Here is a 26305-nt window from a genome sequence, read left to right as displayed (position 1 = left end):
TTAAAAGTGATAAATTATGAAAAATATGGTTGGCAGATATGCGGAGACCTCAAAATGATTGGTATACTGTTAGGCATGCAGTCTGGGTTTACAAAATTTTGTTGCTTTCTTTGCGAATGGGACAGCCGGGCAAAAGATAAACATTACAACATTGTGGATTGGCCCATACGGAAAAACTTAATTCCTGGAGAGAAGAGTGTTAGGAATCACCCTCTACTTGAGAATGACAAGATTTTGTTATATAAAGTTAGGGTTGATGAAAAGTTTTAGTAAGGCTTTGGATAAACACGGTGAGGGTTTTGGGTACTTGAGAAAAACATTTCCTAAACTCAATGATAGTAAGTTAAAAGAAGACATATTTATTGGGCTGCAAATCCGTGAGATCATTCATGATGACAACTTTGTGGAATTGCTAACAGAAAAAGAGAAATGAGCATGGTTAGCTTTCAGACAAGTATGCTGTAATTTTCTTGGAAATGTGAAATCTGACAACTACAAGGAACTTGTTAAGAACTTGTTGAAGTGTTATCAGCACATGGGGTGCAATATGTCCTTGAAAATTCACTTTTTACATTCGCATTTGGACTTTTTCCTCCCTAACTTGGGCGCGGTTAGTGACGAATGCGGCGAGAGATTTAACCAGGATATTTCTGTCATGGAGAAACGATATGCAGGAAAATCGGTACAGAACATGTTAGCAGACTACTGTTGGAACCTCAAGGAAGAGGTTTCTGGTGGCAGTTACAAACGGCAGAGTTCAAGAAAGAAATTTTGAAAATGTGAGTAAAAATGTGTTTTTTTTTCCTTTTTTTGCATGAAATGTCTTAATTGAACAGTCAAAATAGGTCCTATATATTTTTTAAATTTTTTTATATATTTCATAGTTATTCACTTCAATATTTAAATTTATTTCATGAGCAAACAAACAAAAATAATTTCAAATTTCGATGCATTATTACAAAGGGAATTAAATTTTTATTAAAAACAAAATATGAAAATCCAGGGAAAACAATAGGTGATACAGCATTTCTACTTTCAGATTTGGATTCAGCGGGGTCGAATTATAAATAATCACCTATTTTCGTTCAAAGGAGCAAAAAAAAGTTTGAATTTGTTCATCAGTGTAAGAGGAATATACACCAAATTTGAGCTCATTCCTCACTAACACGTTAATCACTGCAACGTCCTGAATCCAAACTCGCATGGGGAGTGAGAAACAGAGGTAGCAAAGGAACTTTCACTTGATGTGACTCGCTGGATGAGACAATGCACATGTAAATGACGTAAGGTCTTAGGAGGAAGTTTGTGAGTTATGTGAGACTGCATCACAGAGTTTGCATACTAACATATAGTTAATGACTGGACACTATGGATGAATCTTTCCACGGATATCCAAACATGTATGTCCATATTTTAATGACATGTGAACATATGCCTCATATCCCATGAATATCCAGCACTAGAGATCTCATGGATATGCAGAATGGGATATCCAGCATGTGATCTGGACATTTGTGGATATCCTATGGATATTTGTGCTGTATGGGCAGTCTGTTGAGTTCATTAATAGTCAATAAACAAACAAAATATTCCTCATCTAAAGAAGCAGAATGACATTCCAAATTAAATCTGTCGAGAGTTTCTCCTAGAATATTCCATGTGGGTTGTACTCAGTCTCATTAGATCAATGGTACTACACTAGCAATAGAAAAATTTAAATGGCTTAGATGGAGTTGGAAACTGGTTTAATTTTTGGAACTTTCACATACCTGCAAGCTCTTCAAAGCGAGAGACATTATAAACATTTTAAAAAGTCATTCAGTTAGAACACTTCCCTGAGACTCATCCAAATAACAAACATAACAAACAGTACTTATTCTAACAATGTAAACTTGATATTATTCTATGCTCTGATCATTGTCACATCCAGATGAAAGTTCCTATTTTTCAAACGGTTTTGGAAGTACTGATTCAATACAAATTTTTCAATTATAATAATTGCATTCAGAACGTCAGTATTTCAACCACCCTCCTTTAAAAATTTCTTGCTGCACCTATTGTTAACTTACAGTGTGAATTTTACTATGATGTCATCAGCCACAGTCATTATTTTTTTTTACCTTTGTGCATGTCTAAATTACTCTTGTACCATCAGAAATAGTTTTTAATTATATCAAAATTTACTTTTGGAATACTGTAAACATGAATAAATTCAGTACATATGCCTGAATATTGAATTTATTCAAGTAGGAAATTGTATGATACAATTGAAAATTCAATGTTCAGGTGAATATATTGATGAAGGAAATGGGAGCATGAAAATCGAAATATCCATTTTATTAAAACATTGCTCTGAAGCTCGCCAGTTGAACACTCGTTCACCTCAACTTCTACCGGAACCGAGCAACAAGAATATTCCACTCGGCTCTGCACAGTCAGCAAGGCAACGGCCCTCACCAGTGTTGAGTTCACCTCCACTGTAACTTTCCACCAGCACAAAGGGAACCACGTGAACAGCTGGAGGTGCAAAGTCCACCACGTCACGAAGATATCCTGAAGTACAGAAACCCCCTGGAGATGGTAAATCGAGACCACATCATCTACAACACGATCAACGCTGATTAACGAGACCACTCCGAGAGATCACAATATCACAATGCGGCAAGACGTGTGCAGTACGGTTGCAGCGGTCTGGACTACAGAGCCAGAAAGCCAAGAAGCCAGTCCGATTTCAGAGAACTAGCGCTCGAACGACAAGGCCGCTGAATCTTCAGCCGCCTCTTATCGCCAACAACATCTAGGCCAGTGATCTCTCCAGCGTATCCCGTCATCTCCAAGGCACGTCTCCATCCCACTGTTGCCGACCCAGAAGCTGAGGGCCAGATCATCGAGCAAGGGGTGAGTAGCGTTCAACCGACAAGGCTCCCAACATCCTTCATCCACACCATTTACGATAGGGGTGGTCCAGCGAGACCGAAATTGAAACTTCAACTTTATTTAACTGAGCTGTGTCCCAGCATGACTCGAACCCATACCTTACCTGACGTCACGCTACAATATAGTATTCTAGTGGTAAATTTTGATACTATTTCTGATGGTCACAGGAGTAACACTACTATTACAACAATTCAGATTGCTGACCTGCGTGGCGGAGTGATTAGCACAGACTGCTATGATGCCAGGGGTCTTTGGTTCAAGTCTCACCTGGGCATAGGTGTTTCTTGTGAGTGTCCTTAATCATATCATCACTCATCCTCATCTTTGTGATTAGCCAAAAGTGGCAGAAAAGCAAAGTAAAGTAAACCAATCAAATCAAACAATTCAGACATTTTACGAACTTACAAAATTTTGCAGAATTACCTACTCATGTTTTGAAATGTGTGGCTTTTTTGCAATTACTTACACATTAAAAGAATAATATTCCTATGAAAGATGTTTAGTGCTTATTGCAAATTTATAAATAATAAATATTTTAATACATTTTACAATAATGATGCAACATATATGTTTATTAAATATAAATGCTAAACACTGGTAGGGTCATAATTAACAGTTCATGACACCACATTGCAGCATTATGAAAAGTAGTGTTCTTTTTTTGTCATGAAGTTACAACAAAAACATCAAAACTATTTCGTTAATGCATTTCACTGTAACAGTTCAACTGGTGAATAAGGTAAGTGGCATATTTATGGCTCCAGTCGTAAACATATTAAGGTTTTTTACAACTGCACATGTTTTCTGCACACTGCCGAGGAAACTGTATCCCTTTCATGAGGAGTTCTTCCAAAGGCTGAATTTAAACAGATAACAATACAAGCATTAGTATAAAGGCACATTTGACACCCATCCAGAAAAAAATCTCTACTTGTGAAAGTGGATTCTTCCACAAATTGTTACAAATGTCAGAAGTTGCCACATAGGATGTTGGTATTATTTCACAATAGCTTTATTTTTACATGTCTATTAGACAACAAATCTGCAGTAATGTTACTATTATTAGCAATACAGCAGCTATGATGCCAGGGGTCCCAGGTTCGAATTCCAGTCTTTGTGATTTTTCCTTCATCAATTTCATCACTCATCCTCGTCTCTGTGATTAGCCAAATGCGACAGAAATGTGAAGTAAAATAAACCAAATCAATCAATCAAGCAAGACAGTAGGTCTCTCTAATGGCATAGTGGTAACATTGTCATCGTGTAATCAAACGGTCCAAGGTTCAACCCCGTTGGAGATGCATTCAACAGAAGTTTAGATTCCACTTGAAACTTTAAGTCTAGTCCTTATTAACCTATCTGAGTATAAAGTGGACTCAAAACAAACACTGATAAACCCAAATAAAATAAAGCTGACTGAATGTTTTTTTGTTGTATCTCCACTTTTTGTCGGAATGAGTTTATGATGTTTTATAGTTTTCCATACATGTTAATGTGTCGCATTCCGAAGCGACGTATCTGGGTGTCAAGTGGTGTGAATTATCAACAATAATAAAATGTTTGCACAAATCTTGTAGTGTATTTCAAATCCATACCTCAAGCTTCAATCAGCTATCCTGAATAATAATAATAATAATACATTTCTTTATTAAGCAGGCTGTCCTACCACCTAACCCTTGTCAATGTAATGTTACTTACATGATAAACTGCATTTGGAGCAGTAAGCTACATGTAAAATGATACATACATACTTCTAATAGATACACAAATTAAATGAATACACAAAGTGTTTAACTACAAATACAGAAGACAAAATAATGAGTAATAATAAAAATACAATTTCACATAGTGACTTGATACCTTCAGTATGTAACACAACTCTGTCATTGTTCCATTAACAGTAAATATTTTACTTTACCTCTGAAGCTTACAGGGTTGTTTATGCATGCAATGTTCGCAGGCAATGCATTCCATGCTTTGGGAGCCGAAATGGAGAAAAATGATTTGTAGGATTAATAATGGGGTAAATCGAAATTGTTTCACTTGCGGGTAACATATTCATGGATATCGTTATGAGGGTGCATTTTTTCAAACAGATACTGCAGTTTACCTTCTGCTAATATGACACAGTGATTATGCAGTTTTCTTTGCCACAGTAAGGATCTGTTAGTTAGTGCAGATGGACATACAACAACATAGTATTCAGCTGGTGATAGGATTAATATATATATATGTTACTGAATTTTACTGTAATTATGTATTATTTATGCTACAATTGTTAAAAAAGAAATCTTTGTTTTGTGGCAAGTATTACATAAAACTCACTTCTGATGTCCTTATCGAACAGTCAGTTTCTGTTCACTTTTCCTTCTTATACTTCTAACGTATGAAGTGAATATTCTAAAATCTTGGTTAAATGGGATTCTATATCTGGTGTTTAGCTAAAATATAGTGGCTTCTTACATCCATGTTTAAATACCAGTAGCGGCTCGTGCCTAAAATAACAGGTGAAGAAGTACATTTATAGGCAATGAAAAACAAATAGTAAGTGTTAGTGCCCCCCCCCCCCCCAATTTAAAACGTATTTTTTGTCTTCATCCGTTCATCTGGAAAATGATGTCTGCAACAAATTACACACCGAGTCATTTATTGGGTTCATTGTACAAACCACAGCTCAACACATGAACACAACACACGATAGGAAACGCGAAACACACACACGCGGAACAAGATCTCGCGAGAACGCAACGATTTTGCCACAACCACTGGATGCAATGTTTTCTGTCGACGAGAGAACTGCTGCACCTATATGGCGACACCCGTTCAATTCCAACGCTAGGTGACGTCACCGTTGCCATGACAACCGGCTAAAGTCTTCCGCAACCTGGCGGCGTCTGCTCTTGGTTTGTTTATGCTACGACGAACTCTTCACGTGCATAGGGCCGAGCGGCGTATTATTTGAGTATTATCGTGTGCATTCTGCTGGGAAATAGTTTAATTTAACAAGCAAATGAAAAAAATGTCAATATTAATTTGAAAATTAGGTGAAAACATCTGCACTTGTTGCACTTGGCCAGCCGCCACTGTTAAATACATGAATTGCCTAATTGCTTGGTCTGGAAAACCTGGAAAAGTCAGGGGACTTTGTTTTTACACAATTGTAGACACCTTGTCAGGTGCGGATCCACAGGGAGGGCCAGATTCTTTGATATGCCTAATATTTTTGAAAACTCAAATGTTCTGTCTCATATCACCAAGTTTAATAGGCTCGAGAATACCTTTTAAAGTTAGATTAAAGTCCACTTTACGCTCACGATAGGATACTTGGAACTGGATCTACAGTTCAAATTTGAATACGAACAAGTGTGCAATATGCCTCCAAAGGTGATTGAACCTGAATCACTTGATATGTTTTTTTTGTTTTCCTTGTTTATTCACTTGACTCCTCCTCTGACCATTCAGTTTATCATGACAATGTGAGGAATTATAGTCAGGCCCGTAGCCAGAAATTCTTAGTAGGGGGGGGGGGGGGGAAGTCAATCCTAGAGGGGGCAAATTTGTAACATATTGTGTTGAATTGGCAAATATAGCAAGGTACAGAGGGGCACTTGCCCCCCTCCTCCAAAAGTTATACGTAACAGGAAAGGAGTGATCTTGAAACTCCAACGAACAAAAAAAAAAAAAAGTCGAGCAACATCAAATAACAATATTTTGATAATGACCTATCAGACTACCAAAGAATATAAAAATAAAGTTTAACATAAATAGACTAATCGGGACTGTATCTACTTTACACTTACAGGTCAATCATGTTAATAGACGATTAATATGTACCAACAGCTTTGGGCTTCTCTGCAGAACTTATCAAGAAAGTCCTTTATAAATCGTGCTTCATAATGTTTCCCTCTAGTTTCCAGTATACAAGATTTTTACGCAAAAAGGAATCTAACGAGAATCCAACAACACCATTGTGTTGTGTTATGCAAGAAAAATCGCATTAATTAAATAATGATGGTTACATATTATCTAGACTTTGATGAATTTTGTAAAAATGTGTAATACATTTGTTGTAGGCCTACTTGCTAAAACATTGAAGCATGGATCTCTTACTCCACCACGAATTCTATTTGCTTCAAATGAAAGACTCTTGCATCACTACAGACAATGTTTGCCTACTGGTTACGTTAACCATTTTGCAAAATATTGTGTTGTTGAAATACTGTGTTTGACACCCGACAAACAAATAGGAATCCCTTGATTGATCAATGACTTCTTGGATTACAGTGTCATCATTAATATTTCATATCAAGTTTTATAGAGGGAAATGTTGTATCCTCTTTACATTATGAAAAATACCTTCCTTAATGACTATGGTACGGAACCGAACTATATAAGGGGCCTCCTTTGCCTTACCCCATTTCCGCGGCACAACGTCTCTGGGCCGCTTATCACCACCACTTTTTGGGCAGAAGCGTACAAACCCCAAATATCATTATTTTTTATGCTGATACTGATTTCTTCCAGTCGCAGAATGTCTTAAGATATATGAATAAAATTAGGAGAATCCACTCCATAGCAGAAGAGTTGACATAATTATTTGTCAAAAGATTAGGTTGTGCCTGTGGCAGCCTACTTTAACAGACAACGTCTGCTACAGACAAAATGTAATATTATAAATATAAGAAAATAAATAGAATATAATTTGAGAGATTTTCAATCGTATTTATTTGACTGCAGCTCTTTTCTACTTGTCATTTTCATGAACCTATATTCATAGGGTGTCGCCACCGACAACTTTCACTGTGTGTACAGGACATCAAGGCAAGCAACTTTTCTCAGTCACTATTTGCTCGTCTAATTCTTCTTTCGATGTTACAAGCAATCGAAATATGGCATCTTTTGTCCTTAATGTTTGCAATCCCATTGATAGCTTCGCAGTTGCAAATGTCATTTATTTTTACTGCAGTTTAAAACGATATCATGCGAACAGTCAGGGTTAAAACTTAACTTTCCCTTTATAAAATGGATATCATAACACACACCTATGTTGCTTATCATATTTGATGTGTTTGCATAGAGAAATGATTCATAAGATTTGATTGATTGATTGACTTGCTTTATTTTACATCGCCTATGTGCCACTTTTGGCTAATTTACAAAGATGGGGATGAGTGGTGATATGATGAAATTTATGAATGGACATTCACAAACATCCATGCCCAGGGCGGGATTCGAACCCGGGACCCCTGGCATTGTAGTGCGATGTGCTAACCACTTCGCCACGGGGGCCGGCTCATAAGATTTGAAATTGATATTTAAACTCCATAAGATGCTTAGTGTAACCCGTAACAAACTACACATTTTATTGCTTTCTAACCAAAATAATAAATGTGGAACACTATCACATTTTCATCGTGTTTGATAATAATTTGAGCCGGTAAGCTGTCCTACATCTTTCACTAGCCGACCTCCATGGTGGGATTGTTACATAACACACTACGAAGCCAGGGGTTCCAGGTTCGAGCCTGGGCATGAGTGTTCTTTGTGAGCAGAGGCGAAACCACAATTTTTTATCTGGAGGGGAGAGGGTCAAGTACCAGGGCAAACGTGCCAATAATAATAATAATAATAATAATAGTGGTGGTAGTAATAATAGTAGCATTACAAGACGTTATTATCGTCGTAAATCGTGCAAAAGGGGGTAGAAGTCGGTGCTAAAGTATTTGTATTGGAACAAATGATTTGTAATAACTTTTCTAACACGTTCAATTTCATATTAGCACACTATATTTTTGAAAGACAGAATTAGCATGACGAACGTTATTCTTTTTGTACATATGACACATATAACTTTCATGTACAACATATATTTTACACATACGCAACAAAGAAAATACATGTGCAACATGTTAATGCCAAATTGTGTAGGTATTCAAAGTTTATTATATATATATTTAATATATATATATTATTTAAATATTTAAATACATTACACGATAAATTCATCCATGAAATTGTATCTCAAATGTGCGAGCGAAGCGAGCAAGAAAATTTTACGAAATGTACTTTTATTTGTATAAAATTTGAAATCGAGGGGTCAATTGCCCCTCTGTGCCTCCTGCAAGTGCCCTTAACCGTCTGGAAGAGAAATGCAAGAAACACTTGAAAACTAATTCCATCTTGAGTATCCATTTGTCCTGCTATAATTAGATTCTGCTAGTCATGTTTCTTTACTTCAATGTTTGCCCCCCCACTAGATTGGGCATCTGTCCAAGATTGGGGGGGGGGGACAATGCCCTGCCCCCTGTGGTTGCAGCACTGTTTGTGAGTGTCTCTTCATCAATTTCACATCATCACTCATTGTCACGATTAGCTAGATATGGTAGAAAAGCAACGCTAAGTAAAAAAAAATAATTAAATATCGACTCCCCTCTCTCTACCACATGAATCGCTATTACCAAAAGGTAGACTTGGGAAACAAAAAATTATGCAGTTCAAACTTCATAGCAACACATCCAAGAAAAACATCCAAACACATTAGGCACCTTTAGTACAAGACTTCTCAAAATGTCACAACTGTTCTAGATACTTAAAATTGCGAGATAATTTCCCGAAATCTGAATCTGGAAGGTATTTCCCCCCCCCCCCCAATACTGATACATTATACGGAATCCCACACACCTTTATAAATCATAAAATCAATAAATGTCTTACATCATCAGGACCACTGTCTCACCCTAGAGAAGAACTATACACACAGATAAATAAATGATGTTGCTAGAGTAATAGGGGATATAATATTGTAAAGAGTAGTGAGAATTCTAGGTAGGAATGTGTTGTGTATTTTTCACAGGGAGGATAAGGCAGAGTAGACTCTCAGGGGGTAAGTTGCCCCCCTGCCCCCCTCTAGCTACGGGCCTGATTATAGTAAGGACATACAATAATAACCACCTAATCTCTCGAACATGGAAGTCAGCTTGGTTCCTCCTTCACATAATTGTTCATATAAAACAGTGAAGTTAGCTTAGAAGTGGTTCTCGGTGGGGTGAGGTAACTGACTGAAATTTGCCCCTCTGAACTGTAACTTCTGGATTCACCACTGCACCTTGTTCATATATTACTTCTGTTTTCCTAGTCTCATTCTTCCTGTATGAGTAAGAATGAGCAGATCAAAATCTTTCAAGATCTGAGTATCAAATCCTAATGAATTTAGATGGTGAAAATTCCAATTATTAGTCTTATTTTTATTATATTTTATCACAAAGCAATATTTCTTACCTTGAGGAAACCACAGCACACTGACAATGGGGCAATAAACACATAAAAGTATTCGCAAAGGTAACCTATAAAACATCCAATCCACACCAAAATTATAAACCAGACAATGCACCACAATATATTGCCTTTACCGCCAGCACCCTTTCCTTGTCCATGTCCGCATGCCATAGTGGTCCGTTTATATAGCTGAGGGGATATAGAGAAAGCTTTTGTTATGTTCACAACATTAATTGTACTGATCAACAAAATTAAACATTTCTTATTTTAACAGAAAAAAAAGTTCAATCCAAAACTTGAAATATAATTTGTACGTAAATGCAAGAAGTTTTTAGTAGTTGTATTGTGAATTAATTGAAATTTAACAGAATATTACATTTGACAACAGGTTATTGCTTTATGTAATTGAGGTAGGGGAGAGTTGGCTAAAACAGGATATGTCATGTTTGATTCTTATTTAACTACTCACAAAGAATGACAGAAATTTGTATTTTAACTACTTCACTGGACAAATATTGCATAACTTTTATCATAAAGTAAATGTATGTTTAATTTGTTGATGATCAACCATACCTGCTGTTGAGTAACAGCTAATAATTATGAAATGGTGATTTTTTTTTCTGTCAAGGTGTTTCATTAATCTAACAATCTAAGCTTATTGGCAGCTAAAGCAGTGTTGCTATACTTACATCGCTTACATCATCACGACCACTGTCTCACCCTAGACAAGAACTATACACACAGAGAAATAAAAAATTGGAGAAAGATAAAGAAAGAATGAGACGAAACAGAGGAAGAAATAAGTAAAGAGATAGAGGTACGGAAATAAAAGAGAATAGTGGAACAAAAGAGACACAGAAACAGCAGAAAAGAGGAAATGTAAAGAGAGAGGACTAGAGAAAGGTTGTATTAGGCAACTTGGCTAGAAATCGCTTAGAAGCTGTGTGAGCCAATAAAAGAAGAAGACAGAACCAAAGCAAAAGGGAAAGATGAAATTAAAGATATAAAGAGAGCAAGAAAGAAAAATGGAAAGAGGAAGTGAGAGACTGATAATTTTAGAACACGGGGCCCGTTCCGAAAGTCGCACGAGTTTAACGCGTTAAACGAGTTATGGTAACTGGCCGTTCCATAAGTGCTTCCGTGCGTTTCGTGAGTTTCATTATGCTGTCCCAAAAGTCGCATTCCGTGCGTTTCGTGCAAGAACGAGATTCACCAAACGCACGGGCCAGGATGCTGGTTTGTTCCGTGAAAATCGTCTGCTCCTTGCAGACAAAGCGCGTGCTGATGGATTCAAACTGCACTAGTTCGGAAAATGTATTATAATTTTAACAGATAGCGATATGAAGCAACATGCACAAGGTAAATATGCCTTGACCGTTCTTAGAATGTGATTAAAATGAGTAACAGTGGCCAGAATAGAGTTTATTTTTGCCATAAGGACATTCCTTCCGCTGACGCCATGCGGAAACTTTCTCTAAACAAAACGCTGCGCCTGCGCTTTCGCCTAGCGTGTCCCATAAGTCTGTAAAATAACTGGTTTCACCAGATTCACGAGCCCAGTTATTTTCGTTGAATGCGTTCGTTTCGTTAAGACTTTCGGAACGCACCCACGGAAGCAGAGCCTACCTGAAAAATTTAATCCACCCCACCGGCGTACGCAGGAGAGGCGCTCATTGGGCTACAATACCTCTCGAAATATTCATAATATCAGAGTAGTAAATGTAGTAGTACTATCTTAATGGCCCACGATTACCATTTTTGTCTTTGAACGCCTTCTAAAACGAAGATTAACAATGGTAATTACGATTTATACCCCTCCCCCCAGAATGCATGTATCAAATATTCGTCAGCATTACAATTCCAGCCCCTCCGAAAAAAATCCTGTGTGCGCTAATGGTACGCTACGAGAACGAAAGGCCCTCCCCGATGGTTGATTGATTGATTTAGTGTTTTAAGTCCACTTTATGCACAGAAAAGAGAATCGGGTATCGAACCTGGGACCCCTTGAGTACAAGGCGACGACGCTACCACTGTGCCATCGGGGAGGGGTATCTCCCCGATGGCGTCGTGGTAACGTGGTCGCCCATGTAATTAAGGAGTCCTGGTGGAGGCACATTGTAGAGTGGTTCGGGTCCCACTTAATCTGGAGTCCCAATCCCGATTTTCCTATCTGTGCATAAAGTGGATTTAAAACATTTAAAAATAAAGACAACAAATAGAACTAAATTCTCTAGTGGACGACTCTGATGGACAAAAGCAGCCAAAAACGTTGTAAGGCGAATAAACGAATATAGGCCAATGAAGATAATGATCTTTATAATGTTAGGAAACCCCAAAATAGCGAAAAGAGCAATTTTGCTGCCCAATTGAAAAAGCAGGTATGTTTATACTATTATTTCTATGCTATCAGTTACAGTCAAGAACACATTTTCGTGGCTATATTGACAATATAGCAAAGAACTGAATTAAATATCAATATAGTTTGTGTAGCCGTGTGATATTATGAACTTGTGATAGTTGAATTCGTAACAAAGATTTTTACAACTTATTTCTGGAAATTTTCTGTATCGTAATCACATTGAACAATAAATCATAATAAGGTGTTTGGGATATTAGCACTTGGCTAGAATTTACAATATAGAGAAAGTCTCCAATTTCGTTAATTTTCGGTATACTAACTAATTTTGACCTCCTAATCATGAATCTGTTGTAAAAAACCGGCGGTCACGTCTTGAAATTGTACAAAAATTTTCGTTAGCGCCAAAAGCCATCCACGGGTAGCCCCACAAACCATTGACGTTAGCCCCAAAAACCATCCACGGGTAGCCCCACAAACCATTGACGTTAGCCCCAAAAACCATCCACGGGTAGCCCCACGAACCATTCACACGAGGTTAGGTTAGGCCTGTTAGGTTAGGTTCCATTAGCACTCATTTCACCCCTAAATTCATCGAAATTTTCAGACGTGACCGCCGGTTTTTTCCAACAGATTCGTGATTAGGAGGTCAAAATTAGTTAGTATACCGAAAATTAACAAAATTGGAGACTTTCTCTATATTGTAAATTCGCTCCTTTTCCAGGTGGACTTTGTCTTTAATTTTAAAATGGTTCGCCCATGTGTCAACACGTGGTAAATTTTTCATCGACCACAAGGAAAAAAACCTTGGGACGAAAAGTCCCCGCGCATCTTTCCCTTCTTCCCTTCACCACGGGCCATAAGGAAGCATGGTCCACTCACCCCCTTCCCTACTCGCGGGGGTACGGTGCACAGGAGTCGCGGGTCTACGCAGGTTGTTTTGCTCGTGGTTCCACTATACCTTCACATCACCCCATATGCTTTCATGCCGTGGGTCCAGTGGCGTGCCCAGGATTTTCGAAAGGGAGGGGTTATATACACTTTTTCTGATAGTCAGCCCACATTTCGCCATCTTTTCCTACCTTTGACGTTCTTTTTTTTTAGGAATACTGGGCCAAAGGGGGGGTTATAACCCCCACCAACCCCCCCCCCCTTGGGCACGCCACTGCGTGGGTCCCTTTACGGATAATTATATTTGGTAAATATGCGATATCGCCCGACCACCTCTCACTCGTTTATTTCGTAAACACTGGCGAAACCGCATGACTTTCGACGCTCGCGACATCTGCAGCTACATAATGGAAACAACGGCATAATGTTGTCAGAAAATGCAATTTCCTTACATAAAAAGTGATTATTTCTTGTTCTGCAGCATTCTATGTTGAAGTTTTCAGTTTCCGCGAAAGAAAATACCTCGAAGTACTTCGACAATGCTACAGAAACTGATTTCAGTAAGTAGTTTCTCCTGTAAATTTGAAGAAATCCGTTCGGGCGATATCGCATATTTACCTTATATTTAATTAAATTAAAATAATATGCACATTAATTAATATTGTATTGTTGTTATTGTATGAATAGGTAAAAAGATGGTAAAAGAATAGAGATATAGCAGCACGTATTCATTATCTAGCTTACGTGTAGTTAAGATCGCCAAATTTGTATAAACACTACTGTGCTGGCAAGGAAATTAATGTCAAATGGAAAAAGAATTGAATATTTATTGAATAACAAAAAAGGAGTTAGATCCAATTGACGAAAAGTAAAGTTCCTGATTAATATTTTATGAATATTATCATAAGTAGGAGTGTGCATAAATCTTTGGAACTGTCCTTCAAAGCAGTATGATCCCGATTCCTTGCCTTCCAATAAGTTCGGCGGAAATAAATTACCATTCAACTGCTATAATAAATTCTAAACAAGTATATTTTGATTATTTAATTTTGTACTTGGTAAGTCTTTCGGGGGGGGGGTCCATCTGAGGGTGTGATACGTTCGCTTATACAGGAGGATGTTATGAGTGAACTTTGAGGCAAAATGGTCATAAACTGGCCCTTTGTGGGAAACAAATTAGGGGTTGGTCGAAAATTTTGGGGAGAGGGTGTTGTGGATGAGTGGATAAATCACTGAAGAAGTTTTATAGTGCCCAAAATGGCCGAAATTGGTCTACACGAGAAAAATTCCAGGCAATGATTTAAACGCTCACCCCCAATCAGGCACGTATGCAGAGGGGGGGCTCAGGGGGCTCGAGCCCCCTCCGAAATTTTTCGATTTACACTAGATAAAATGAGGTTTTTGGCTTGTGTGTGTGAAATAAAGTAACTATTGTGATTATAATTTAAAGAGAGATATAATTATCGAAAAGCGGAGAATGTTCTAGAACCCTGAGGGATAACCCTGTAATTGATAATATTATATGTAAACTTTTCTTGCTCTTTCGGTGTTGTTGCAACGAACTTGAGCATTATTTAAAGATTTGTCAGCATTTGGAAGTTGCACAACAAAGCACTGTTGAAGGCAGCGCCATGAGTAGGGCGATTCGTTGGATTACTAATTCTCTGAAAAGCTCGAGAGGGAACGTTCTTGAATGGTAGGTGGAGTCGAACTACAAAACATTTTATGTGCGGAACATTCCAGAATATAATATGGATATAAATACGCGGATTCAATTTCACGGTTGGTCTGTACAACAGAATCATTCAATAAGACTTCAGGAGTAAGTGTGACAGTCGATTAGTGATCATTCAGTGCCCATTGACAGTTTTTTAAGATGTAGAGATTAGGGGGGGGGGGGGAACTAGTGACACATTTTGCTGAAAAGTGCTGAAGTCTATCACTATTACAAGTTCGGGTCCAAAGCTGAAGACATTGCTGACAGTGTAGTGCTAGTTTCGGGGCATGAGCCGAAGAGATCCAAGGTCTCTAAAGTCTAAAGTAAATATTTCAGCAGTAATGGGCATTGGAGCATCGTTTTTTTGTTTTTTTTTTTAAAGAAAATAAGCTGCATAGATCGACTGAAAATCTAAGTTTTGAGTGACGATTTATTAGTGACTGGACCAAGTTTCCTGTATGCAGTTAGAGAGTTTCGTGGGCTAAAAAAGCACTTTTAAGTCAACTGTTTTGGAAGAACACTCAAACACTAACCACCACAAAGGGGCAGCCATGAAGGCCGAAAATTTTATGAATGTCGAGAAGAGAAAGCAAGAGATTTCTTTGTTCTACCAAGTGAACTACTGAGTCACCCTTGGCTTCGCTTGATCTTTTGCTGTTGCTGCAGAGCATTGGCACGGTATGCCTGGTGGAGCCTGCATTTTCCGCTAAAATTTGTGCATGGCACATCTCTTGTGTATGCCCAACCGTAAGATGTTGCCTGTTTAATTAACAAGCACAGAAAAAGGAGATAGAATAAAACTAAGGGACATTCCCAACCGGTTGACAAGATATTTTTCTTCTGTGGTCAACACGAGCTGCCGTTTCAAGGTGACAATGAGATTGACCCACCAAGTTTCACACCGAAGCTACAAGCTATACGTGTCGCTTGAGGATTTCACAAATCGAACACAGGCTTGTGTAGCCTGTAGTGCCGCTACGGTGTGAAAAGTTTCTGTTGATTGGGTCACTCATTGCAAACGACGTGTGTATGCCTTTGGTCTGAATTCTTCCTAAATGTTGAAGATCCAAGTCACAAGGATGGAAAATTAGGATTTTTGTTAAGGTTACGTTTCGAAGGCAGGCGACAACACCATAAAGGATCATATCCAAACCTGGGAGAAAACATTCGAATGGACCGGACCCTGTGGCTGAGTGGTTAGCACATCGCACTGCGACGCCAAGGGTTCCGGATTCGAATCCCGCTCGGTCATGGTTGTTTGTGAATGTTCATTCATCAATTTCATCACTCATCCCCATCCTCGCAAATTAGCCAAGAGGCACAAAACGCGAAGTAAAATAAAATAAATCAAATCAAAACATTCGAATGGATTGTCCATTGCATAACAGCTTCGTGAAACGGACACATACACATACTGAGATCGTTTCGGCACAAACACAACGTTCGTACATTGCAACAGAGGAGTCGAGTGATAAAAAAATGTCCCGATATCAGGTTCTGAAAGGGGGAAAAAAAAACAGCAGCTTAAACAGTGGCAGATTTTGGAGACAGTTGCTCTCCATTTTTGGCCCCGCACTATGGCTTTTTAATGCTAACCTTTGTCTACCAAGAGAAAGTAAACTTTTCTTGCCCTCCCCCCCCGCACCGTTTTGGAACTGAATCGCCACCATCGACCTTAAAACTTGCGAGGTTCTATCTATACCCTTGTAAAAAAATTATGTTTAGCCCCCCCCTGAAAGGAATTTCTGGATACGTGCCTGCCCCCAATACCCCCTAAAATCACCCACATTTCCTCAACGACCGCCTAAAATTGTTCACAAAGATTTATGGTAATTTTGCTCTATATTTATCCTAACGCTCCCTAAACACGAACTTACAATCTAAGGGGGAAATTTATGGATAAATCCTTGATTCGTGGTACAGGGATTTACCCAAAATGCTCAATCTGTACCGGAGGTGGTAAATTTGATAACACCAGAATTATCATAATTCCAAAAAAAAAATGGGGCAAATGTTAGGGGCACGAAATGGTGTCAATTTTTCAGGTAACCAAGTATCGTGAAATAATTTAGGGTGCTAGACATGGGTGTCTGCAATGGGGGGGATGGGGGCAGAGGGTGCCGCCCTTGAGATATGTGGCAAAAGTTCATGTAATTAGAATCATGTTGACTGCCCTAACTAGGAATGTGATAGACAGGATTGGGAAGAGAAATTTTACTGTATAATCCAGATTTTTCCGGACTGAAAACATTCACCATTTCCAAACCAGGTTGAAAAATCTTTGAAATCTTGATTTCTACGCATTATTCCCTCCTCAAGTGATTGTTTTTGCACTTCTGGAAAAATTAACAAATACTAATCTAAAGAAATTTCAGACACTTATAGTGAATAAAATACCAAGAAATGTAAGATATAAGATCCTTTGGAATTTCTGAACTGTTCGGGATCCAGAAAAGTCGGGAAATTATTTCTCGAAGTCGAGATCTGACCATGACAATTCATTCCCTTTGCATTACTTTTTCCTTTGTTTCTTGCAGCCTTCTTCAGCGCGTGAAGGAGAGCAGATTAAGTGTTCTCTGATATCTATCCATCGTGAAAAAATACAGACTGAGGACTCAAAGTGGTAAACGTTGTAAGTGCCAAAGGCGAAAGTGTTGGGAAATCGCATCGTTCCACACATCAGCCCGTAAGAACATGCACACTAGTGACCTCTTTACACGCCCTTTGAACTACTTAGAGGGCTACCAGCCACATTTCACGTTTACCACATTATAAAGCATGGCACATTTCACAGTTTAACGTGGAAAACTGTGTTTGAATTATTGTGGCACTTACAGCGTTTACCAATTTTAGTCTTCAATTAATTATTTATATACAATTTATGGAAAGGAAGGAAGTCGAATCCAGTTTATGAGGTTGACTCATGTCTGAACTTATCAACAACGCCAAAGTATTTTCATTTCAATTTCAATTTTATGACTTGTAAAATAATAATAATAATAATAACAACAACAATAAGAAAATAATGAAATGGTAAAATATACATTTCAATGACTGAAGGGCAAGAGGTATAATCCTGCAGGCACCGTTGGTGTATGGACAAATGGAAAATACATTTTTGTTGAATTACGAATTTATTAACACAATTCGTTTCATTTCAGTAATCTGAACAGCCATGGGTTGCGGACAAGGAGTGGGGGCAGGCAGTGGCAGAGGGAACATCTTGGTCAGCATCCTGTGGTTGCTGATTCTCATCATCTTCGGATTCTTTATCTCCAGCTTTTGTGCATTTTTTTACATATGCTTCTCCGTCTGGTCTGTGTGTCTCCCATTTCTGCAGGTAATTTTATCATGTAGACAGTGGCGTGTCCAAGGTTGGGTTGGTGGGGCAGTTGAGAGGGGCGAATTTCGGTCGGACACCTCACCTCGGCGAGGATCAAATCTAAACACTCAGGCATGTAGCCAGGGGAGGGCTAAGGGGGCTGAAGTCCCCCGAAATCCTACAAATATCTAATTTAATTATAGTGGTAATTAATTTTAATTCCTTAGCAGGATTAAACTTTAGATCGAAAAGCGTTTAGTGTATAATAGAGGCACCAGGTTATAGTTTTATATTCTACCATTTAATCCAAAGAATAAATGAATCAACAGCTCTCGAAATGTATAGTTTTCTTTGAGACAGATCACAGAATATAAACTTTATGAGTAAAATTTGGCCCTAACTTTTAAAGCCTTTTTTTATCGGCTTGTGTAAAAGTTAATAATAAAATACATTAACTATAAATTTCGGTACACTAACTGTAAGAAAAATATGGACAACACTTGTGTTCGATATTCACTCATACGGTGGATCGAGTAGCAAATTGATTGTTTGATTGATTTGTTTTATTTTACTTCGCTTCTTGTGCCACTTTTGGCTAATTTGCGAAGATGGGGATGAGTGATAATATGATGAAATTGATGGACACTCACAAATATCCATGCCCAGGCCAGGATTCGAACCCGGGACCCCTGGCGTCGTAGGATCGAGTAGCAAAATCTCTCCATTTATAAAATAATAATAATATATTTGAATTGAAATTGGTTTATTTTAAATAACTTATAATAGTTATTATTGTAAAATGACAATTATAACCGTGGTAATAACTATTATTGTCATTATTATTTCTACTAATCAAGTTTTTTTAGTGACCTGCCCCGTCTACAAATATTTCTGGCGACGCCTGTGCTGATAAGTGGCTGAGGCCTCCCCCGAAATAAAATCCTGGCTACCGGCCTGCCTACACTTGCACTGTTTTATAACAATATATAGCACTGTAAACAGGAACCAAGATGACTTCCATGTTCCAGAGATTCGCGTATTGCTGTGCAAAAACAGAGGTTCAGGGCTGAAAGAAATGGTTATTGTTGTATGTCGTTATCATATTTCCTTCCATTGCTACGGTAAACTGAACGATAAGATGAAGATTGATTGATTTGATTTATCTTTCTTCGCTTTTCTGCAACTTTTGGCTAATCGCGGAGATGAGGATGAATGGTGATGAGATGGAATGGATTAAAAGACAATCACATACACATACAGACAGCAAACAACACAGGTCCCGTAGAGGGTTATACTCGCCTTGGCTAGGGTGACCAGACATACTCTTTTTAAGAGTATTAAGCCCCTATCACACGGAACTGGATTTCTAGTTGGAATGCCCTAGTTGGCGATGAACTGACTTTCTAGGTAGAAATCATGGCCGCCTGGGTGACTGCTTGACTGGTTTTGAGGAATAGGACATGTTCTAATGGCTACTAACTTTCTTCGGCTAGATTCTGTGGAACAGCCAATCAGAGCAAAGTTTGGCCATGTGAAGATAATCTGTGAGTTTACAAAGTAGCGTTTTTTGTCTGTGGTTTCCGAGTGCATACAGCGCGAAAGGCATGTTTACAATTGAAAAAGCTAAAATATTCTTCCATACGTGTAGAGTAAACGTTGTAAAGTATGTATTTTATCAGCGCCATTCTTCTCTACCTAAAACCATTTAATACGAAGCGATATTCCTCTCGGTTGAATAGTTATCGTATTTTAAAAATGTGAAGTGATACGTCGTTTACATCTCGCGCGGCCGCCATTATGGGAACGATAGACTATCGACAAGTACGGTGCAACTAGTACCGTGTGAGTCGAAAACTAGCAAATGGGTAGCCAGTCCAGCGTCAACTAGAGTATTCCTACTGGAAATCCAGTTCCGTGTGATTCAGGCTTTATACTTTTTTAGAGGTTGATATACTCTATACTCTTTTCAATTTGCAAAAATCCCCAAATATACTCTTTTCCTTGCTATTTAATTTCATTCATTATTTTACGCGTAAAAATTCCTTAAAATATACAAAACGGAAAACGTCAAGATGTCAACAAACTGAAGTATTTACTCCTTGACTCAAGAATTTCCTATGAACAATTTCAAGTGTCATTTTCATATTCCATCAACAAGCAAAACATATTTCAAATTCATTGGAATTTAATGATAATGATTAGGGCTGAGCCGATACTACTTTGAACCGATACTCTTACCGATTCCCACCGATACCGATACTTGAAAATTGCAATAATTAAAGTTTGTTCAAAATATTGATCAATATTGGTGTGTAAATTTACTCCTCCAATTATATGCATCAACCAGTGGCTTATGCTGAATCTAACACCTGGGCTATCTCACTGACACCTGGTCCTAGGCTATGGAGGAAGGGAGAAGACTTGACTCATTCTTGAGGTCTTCAAGGAAGCCACGTTGCCATCCCAACGGTAGTCAGGTTGCAAACTTATAAAAATTCAGGTTGCCAACTCCTAAGAATTCAGGTTGCCAACTTCAGAATCGCCATTATCTTCTTTTTCAAATCAGCTTCATTCACACAGTTTCTAAGAGATTGTTCTACAGCATTTTACTTTCTAGGCTTCAGGCTTCGCAGATTGCCTAGCTAGCCTGGAATATACGCTCCTGGCAGCAACATACCAAGAAATTTGCTTTAGAATATTCAAGATTTGCATCAGAATATTAAAATAGATATTATGTAGTCACAAAATGTAGTTTTTTGTGCAAAGTTAGTGTAAAAATAAAAAGGAACTTTTAATTTTGCATAATTTCCAGAATAATTATGTCAAGAAGTCGCGCAGGATTTTTGCGACCGTTCCTATCTGAGTGCTCCGACCTCTTCCCCCCACCCCTCCCTGGAGCATTGTTACGAACGAGTGCATCTGTAGAAAACCTGCTGGAACTGAAAACAGGAAAAGGGAATTCCTAGGAGGGACAATTCACGTTTGCATTTGCTTTGAAAAGACAAAACTGCCATTCCAAATCTGCTTAGCGATCTGTCAGTCAAGTACTTATTTTCTTGTTCTTCCTGTTAACAGAAACTTCAGTCCATGTTTATTTGACGAATGTAAAAATATTTTCTCAAATTTTATTCAGAACCAAAATGGCGCGACTGGGGGGGGAAGACCATATTGCCCCCCTTCGATGATGAGTGGGGTTATGATGCCCCCCTCCCCCCCCCCCCCCCGGTTCCGACGTCCCTGCTAGTGGCCGCCTGCCCCAGATACTCGTCCTTGATCCTGTTTGTCCACTGGTGATGGACAATTTTGTGCAATGTGTCTGCGTCTGGCTATTAATTTTGTCCATACAATTAAACAATAAAACTTAAAAACGACAACTACTAATCAACTATTTCTTTCCTCTTCGCAGCCATGTGCAGACATTCTGTTTGCGGGACTTTGCTTCACTAAAACTTGTGCTGAGAAAATGATGAAGGGATAAATACATAGTCGACGCAGAGTTCAAGTTTATCACAAAGCACTAAAGAAAGCAGTCTCCATGATGACTGCAGAATAAATGACCATGAATGTATATTCTTACCAAAGCATAGCAAATGTAAATAAACCTGCTTATAATCCCATGAAGAAAGACACCACAAGAGATTTAAAACTTAAAGGTGAAATCTATCTTCATAATTTCATAAATTTGATGATCCTGTTTGTTCTATTTTTTTAGTGTTATTACCTTCATCCACATGTTCCTTATGTTAGTTTTATAAAATTATTAGGTTCTAAAAAAAACTTCTAAGCTATGTTTCCTTGTAGTATTTTGACTGCTTGGATATTTGTCAATTAACTACAAACCTAGAACATTTACTTCAATGTTTAATTTAACTATATTTTATGTATTGTAAAAGAACTATGTATGTTTTACGGTTGTCTTGATGTGAAACAAATAAATGTGTTTTTTATATTATATAGTATATTTTGAAGGCTTCATTTCAAATACGATAATTTTCTTCACGGTACATTTTCTGTTGTTTTCAACTGTTTTCATTATTACCAGAGCTTGGAAATTGATTCAAATGATTTCAAATTGCTGATTTGATACGTAAAAAATAGTTTCTTATGGCTCATGCCAAGTTTTGTAATTATATAGCTACAAAATGAACGTCGCACCAATGGCACAAGTACACAACGGAAATGAAAGAAACAATAGCTTAAAAACTTTTATTAGTCTCCCATAATTCCCGGTTCTTCAACATGTTTTGTTTATTGTTTTTAGGTAATAATACGAAATATATAAAATAATTGTTTAATAATTGTAATAATATTTATATTGTTATCATGAGTAAGTACACCTGTACTTCAGACTAAGAAACAAAATGGCTGATTTTGTCAGACCTCCAGAAAACTTTGGTTATAGGCCCCTGGTATGCTCCAGGTCCCTCATAAAACCTAACCTAGGGCCGGCCCTGGTTATCATGATAGTTATACATGTTGCACAGTGCACACTGGAAGAAAAGCACTCCAACAGGTTAGATTAAACTGAATATCTCTGGAAACATGCATCCAATCAAGTCTGGGAACTTTATTTGAAATAGTACTTCCCTCAAATCTCGCGCCTGCCTTGTCGTCCTTGCATCTTTTCTATCCCCATATTCCTTCCTGAATTCCATTTCCCCTAACTTTATTCTTCCCTTACACTTTCGTTGTTCTAATTTTCTTTCTGAGAGCTGTAGGGGCAGGCCCGTAGCTAGAATTGATCTCCAGGGGGAGCTCACGGGTTATCAGGGGGGGCTTTGTAAACCAAGTCCATTTTTTTAAAAAAAATTAAATGAAGGTAAATTATGTGTGTGTGTGTGGGGGGGGGGGCGCTTATTCATTTATAAATATCATATACTACATTTTTCTACATCTTTTAAAACATCTCTTGAAGTGTTAATTGACTGATACTGAAATTATCCCTTACACATCCCATACTATTTTAGATGATACAGATATGTATATCACACAAAAAACGCACAATATCACAGTACCTACAGTATATTCCACCCCCGGCTGAAGCAATTAAACTCCCCTTCCTTCCCAAAACTTGGGAGCTGTTGTTGACCTTTGACGCAGATGCGGAGGGAACTTGCATGATGACATCAAAGTCACAGATTTCTGTCTAAACGGGAGGTTGCAACAGGGACAGTGAAGGCACAGATAAAGAAGCTCCTTTATGAAAGAACTTTCTCAAGTCTAGAGATTATTCTAAATACTTGCAGCTACTTCTGCTCATAAACAAAATGAGCGAATGTAATAGATACTGTTCATATTCTGTGAATTTATCCTTAAAGTTGTGAGTTGTCTACATTTTCACTCTTCACTGCAAACAAATTATGCAAAATAGTTTACTTAAGGTAAGGGGGGCTGACGGCAGTTCCAGGGGGGCTGAGCCGCCCCTGGCCCCTGACTGGCTACGGGCTTGTGTAGGGGTGGCCCCACAGGCCATTCCCATGAGGGACTCTAGTGTCAAAAACGCTCTTCCTCAAAACTCTGTCATCCCCCTATATTTTTGCAAGACCACTCAGTTTATGAATTGTGCTCAGGGGCTTGTCAAAATTATTGGGGGGGGGGGGCTCTGATCACTGATATAAATTAATGAATAACTGACTCTCTCCCTTTCTTAACTTTTGGCCTCAGTGTTCGGAATCTCATAAAAGCCCATGAATTCCTCAAAAATATCATTTTTTTTATTTACAGTTCGAATGCAGACTATTAATTGTCCACGGATCGATATGTCACAAGTATCGTCAACCATAATAGAAAAATATTCCCGACTTTTAATATCTGCTACCACGGAACGCAAAACAGATCTCCTAATCAATGATCTCGTTCTGAATGTCATTTGTAGCCCGAACGTCCCTTCCACTCCCTAAGTTCATGCACATCGTCTTTTGAAACTCTTTTTAGTAAAAATTTTAACAATACTCATAATTACGTACATACTTAGTATATAGTAATAAGTCATGTGTTTTGCTGTCTCTGGTCATAGCCTCCCAAAGTTGATGGTTTAGCGTTTCAGCCCCGCAAACTTGATAGTCTAGAACATTTCAAATGTGTATTTAAAGTTAAGTTCATTTCGCGCAAATCAGAGTAAACTTTACAAGAGAAGCAAAATAATACATTACGTTGTAGATCCTCTAAGCAAAATTGAGGACTAAAAGTGGTAAACGTTGTAAGTGCCAAAAGAGAAAGTGTTGGGAAATCGCATCGTTCAGCACATCAGCCCGTAAGAACGTGCACACTAGTGACCTCTTTACACGCCCTTTGAACTACTTAGAGGGCTACCAGCCACATTTCACGTTTACCACATTATAAAGCATGTCACATTTCACAGTTTAACGTGGAAAACGGTGTTTGAATTATTGTGGCACTTAGAGCGTTTATCAATTTCATTCTTCAATTATTTGGGGGGCTCTGCCCCCACATCGTTAACATTGGGGGAGCTCGAGCCCCCCAAGCCCCATGGAGTCGGCGCCTATGATTGTGCTTATGGATTTATGAAACGCGTGACACTTCCGCACAAATTGTGTTGAAACTTTTGATTGATTTAATTATTTTACTTCACGCTTCGACCACTTTTGGTTAATTGTGAAGATAAGAATAAATGGTGATAAGATGAAATAGATCAAAAGACAATAATAAACACATGTGGACAGCACACAACACAAGTCCCATAGGATTATACTGGCCATGGGTCCAGACGCCAGAGCCTCGTTACACCCAACGGCGAAAGAAACAGTATAAGTTACGAGTTGTCCACCACAATTTTCATTCGGTCTGTATTACACAATGTGATGACAATGAATTGAAATAATGACGTCAATAAGCAGAGAACAATGCCTGATTCGAACCAACATAGTTTCATTCCTTAAAACTACACAGGACGTAGAATAAAAAAGTAATGAAAATAGTGGTGGACAATTTGCCTACCATTATCTTTGCCGTTGACTGTACTACGTAGAAGTGAAGTTGACATTTGGGTGTCTTGAGAAAGGGTCACCCCTTCTGTTGCGGTGTTCACAGATATGCCTATTTCAACAGAAGGAAATATTAATTCTTTGAAAACACCAAAGACACCTCTCCATGAGGCCTTAGAAAGATCGCTTCGCGGGCTTGCAGCAGACGACAATATGGGGGTGTGTCTGCGAGAACCAATCAGGTCCGGGAATGAGCGAGCCCGCTGCACCTATCTGCCTCTTGCTACCGGACTGTTTGTTCGGCTGAGGAGCAGACGACGTCTCCTGTTAGCCCGCGAAACGCTCTTTCTAAGGCCTCCTGCAGTATAATATGAACATTCTGCAATTATTATGTTGGATAACCACTATCAAATGAACTATATATAAGTAATTTAAGCTACAATTACTAGGTTAGAGAACCATCATCAAACACACACCCGGGTTCGATTCCCGGTGAAGGTACATAGTGGTTTGGATCTCAGTCCCAATTAGCCTTTCTGTGCATTAAGTCAAACTCAAATTCACAAACTACATTTGCGACAGAAAACTGAAATTCCATCACTTTGAGTTTGAGAAAATAATATGTAGAATATACGTCCTTTGGTCTATGCTTTGGTTTTGGTGATTTGTTATAAACACTTAACGCGTCTCTTCACAAACTCAGCGTCGTCGCCTTGTAATCAAGGGGTCCCGGGTTCGATACCTGGTAGAGGCACAAGTGGTTCAGATCCCACTTTAAACTGTAGGTCCAGTCTCGATTAGCCTTACTGTGCATAAAGTGGACTTAAAACAACATATCAATCTTCACCACAAACTCCTTCACC

General features: G+C 38.4%; 1 long non-coding RNA gene across 1 annotated transcript; it reads right to left on the bottom strand.

The window, feature by feature from the left end:
• Positions 1-3500: 3500 nt before the first annotated feature.
• LOC145980297 (uncharacterized) lies at positions 3501-10878 on the bottom strand. The gene is made up of 3 exons (XR_014440838.1): positions 10786-10878; positions 10216-10401; positions 3501-3793 (listed from the first exon to the last, which is right to left on the bottom strand). It is a non-coding gene; the product is annotated as an uncharacterized LOC145980297 (long non-coding RNA).
• Between the last annotated feature and the right edge of the window lie 15427 nt (positions 10879-26305).

Source organism: Lepisma saccharinum, chromosome 27, assembly GCF_977018435.1.
Source record: "Lepisma saccharinum chromosome 27, izLepSacc3.1, whole genome shotgun sequence".
In the NCBI taxonomy this organism is placed as follows: Eukaryota; Metazoa; Arthropoda; class Insecta; order Zygentoma; family Lepismatidae; genus Lepisma; species Lepisma saccharinum.
This window is presented reverse-complemented; position numbering and strand designations above follow the sequence as displayed.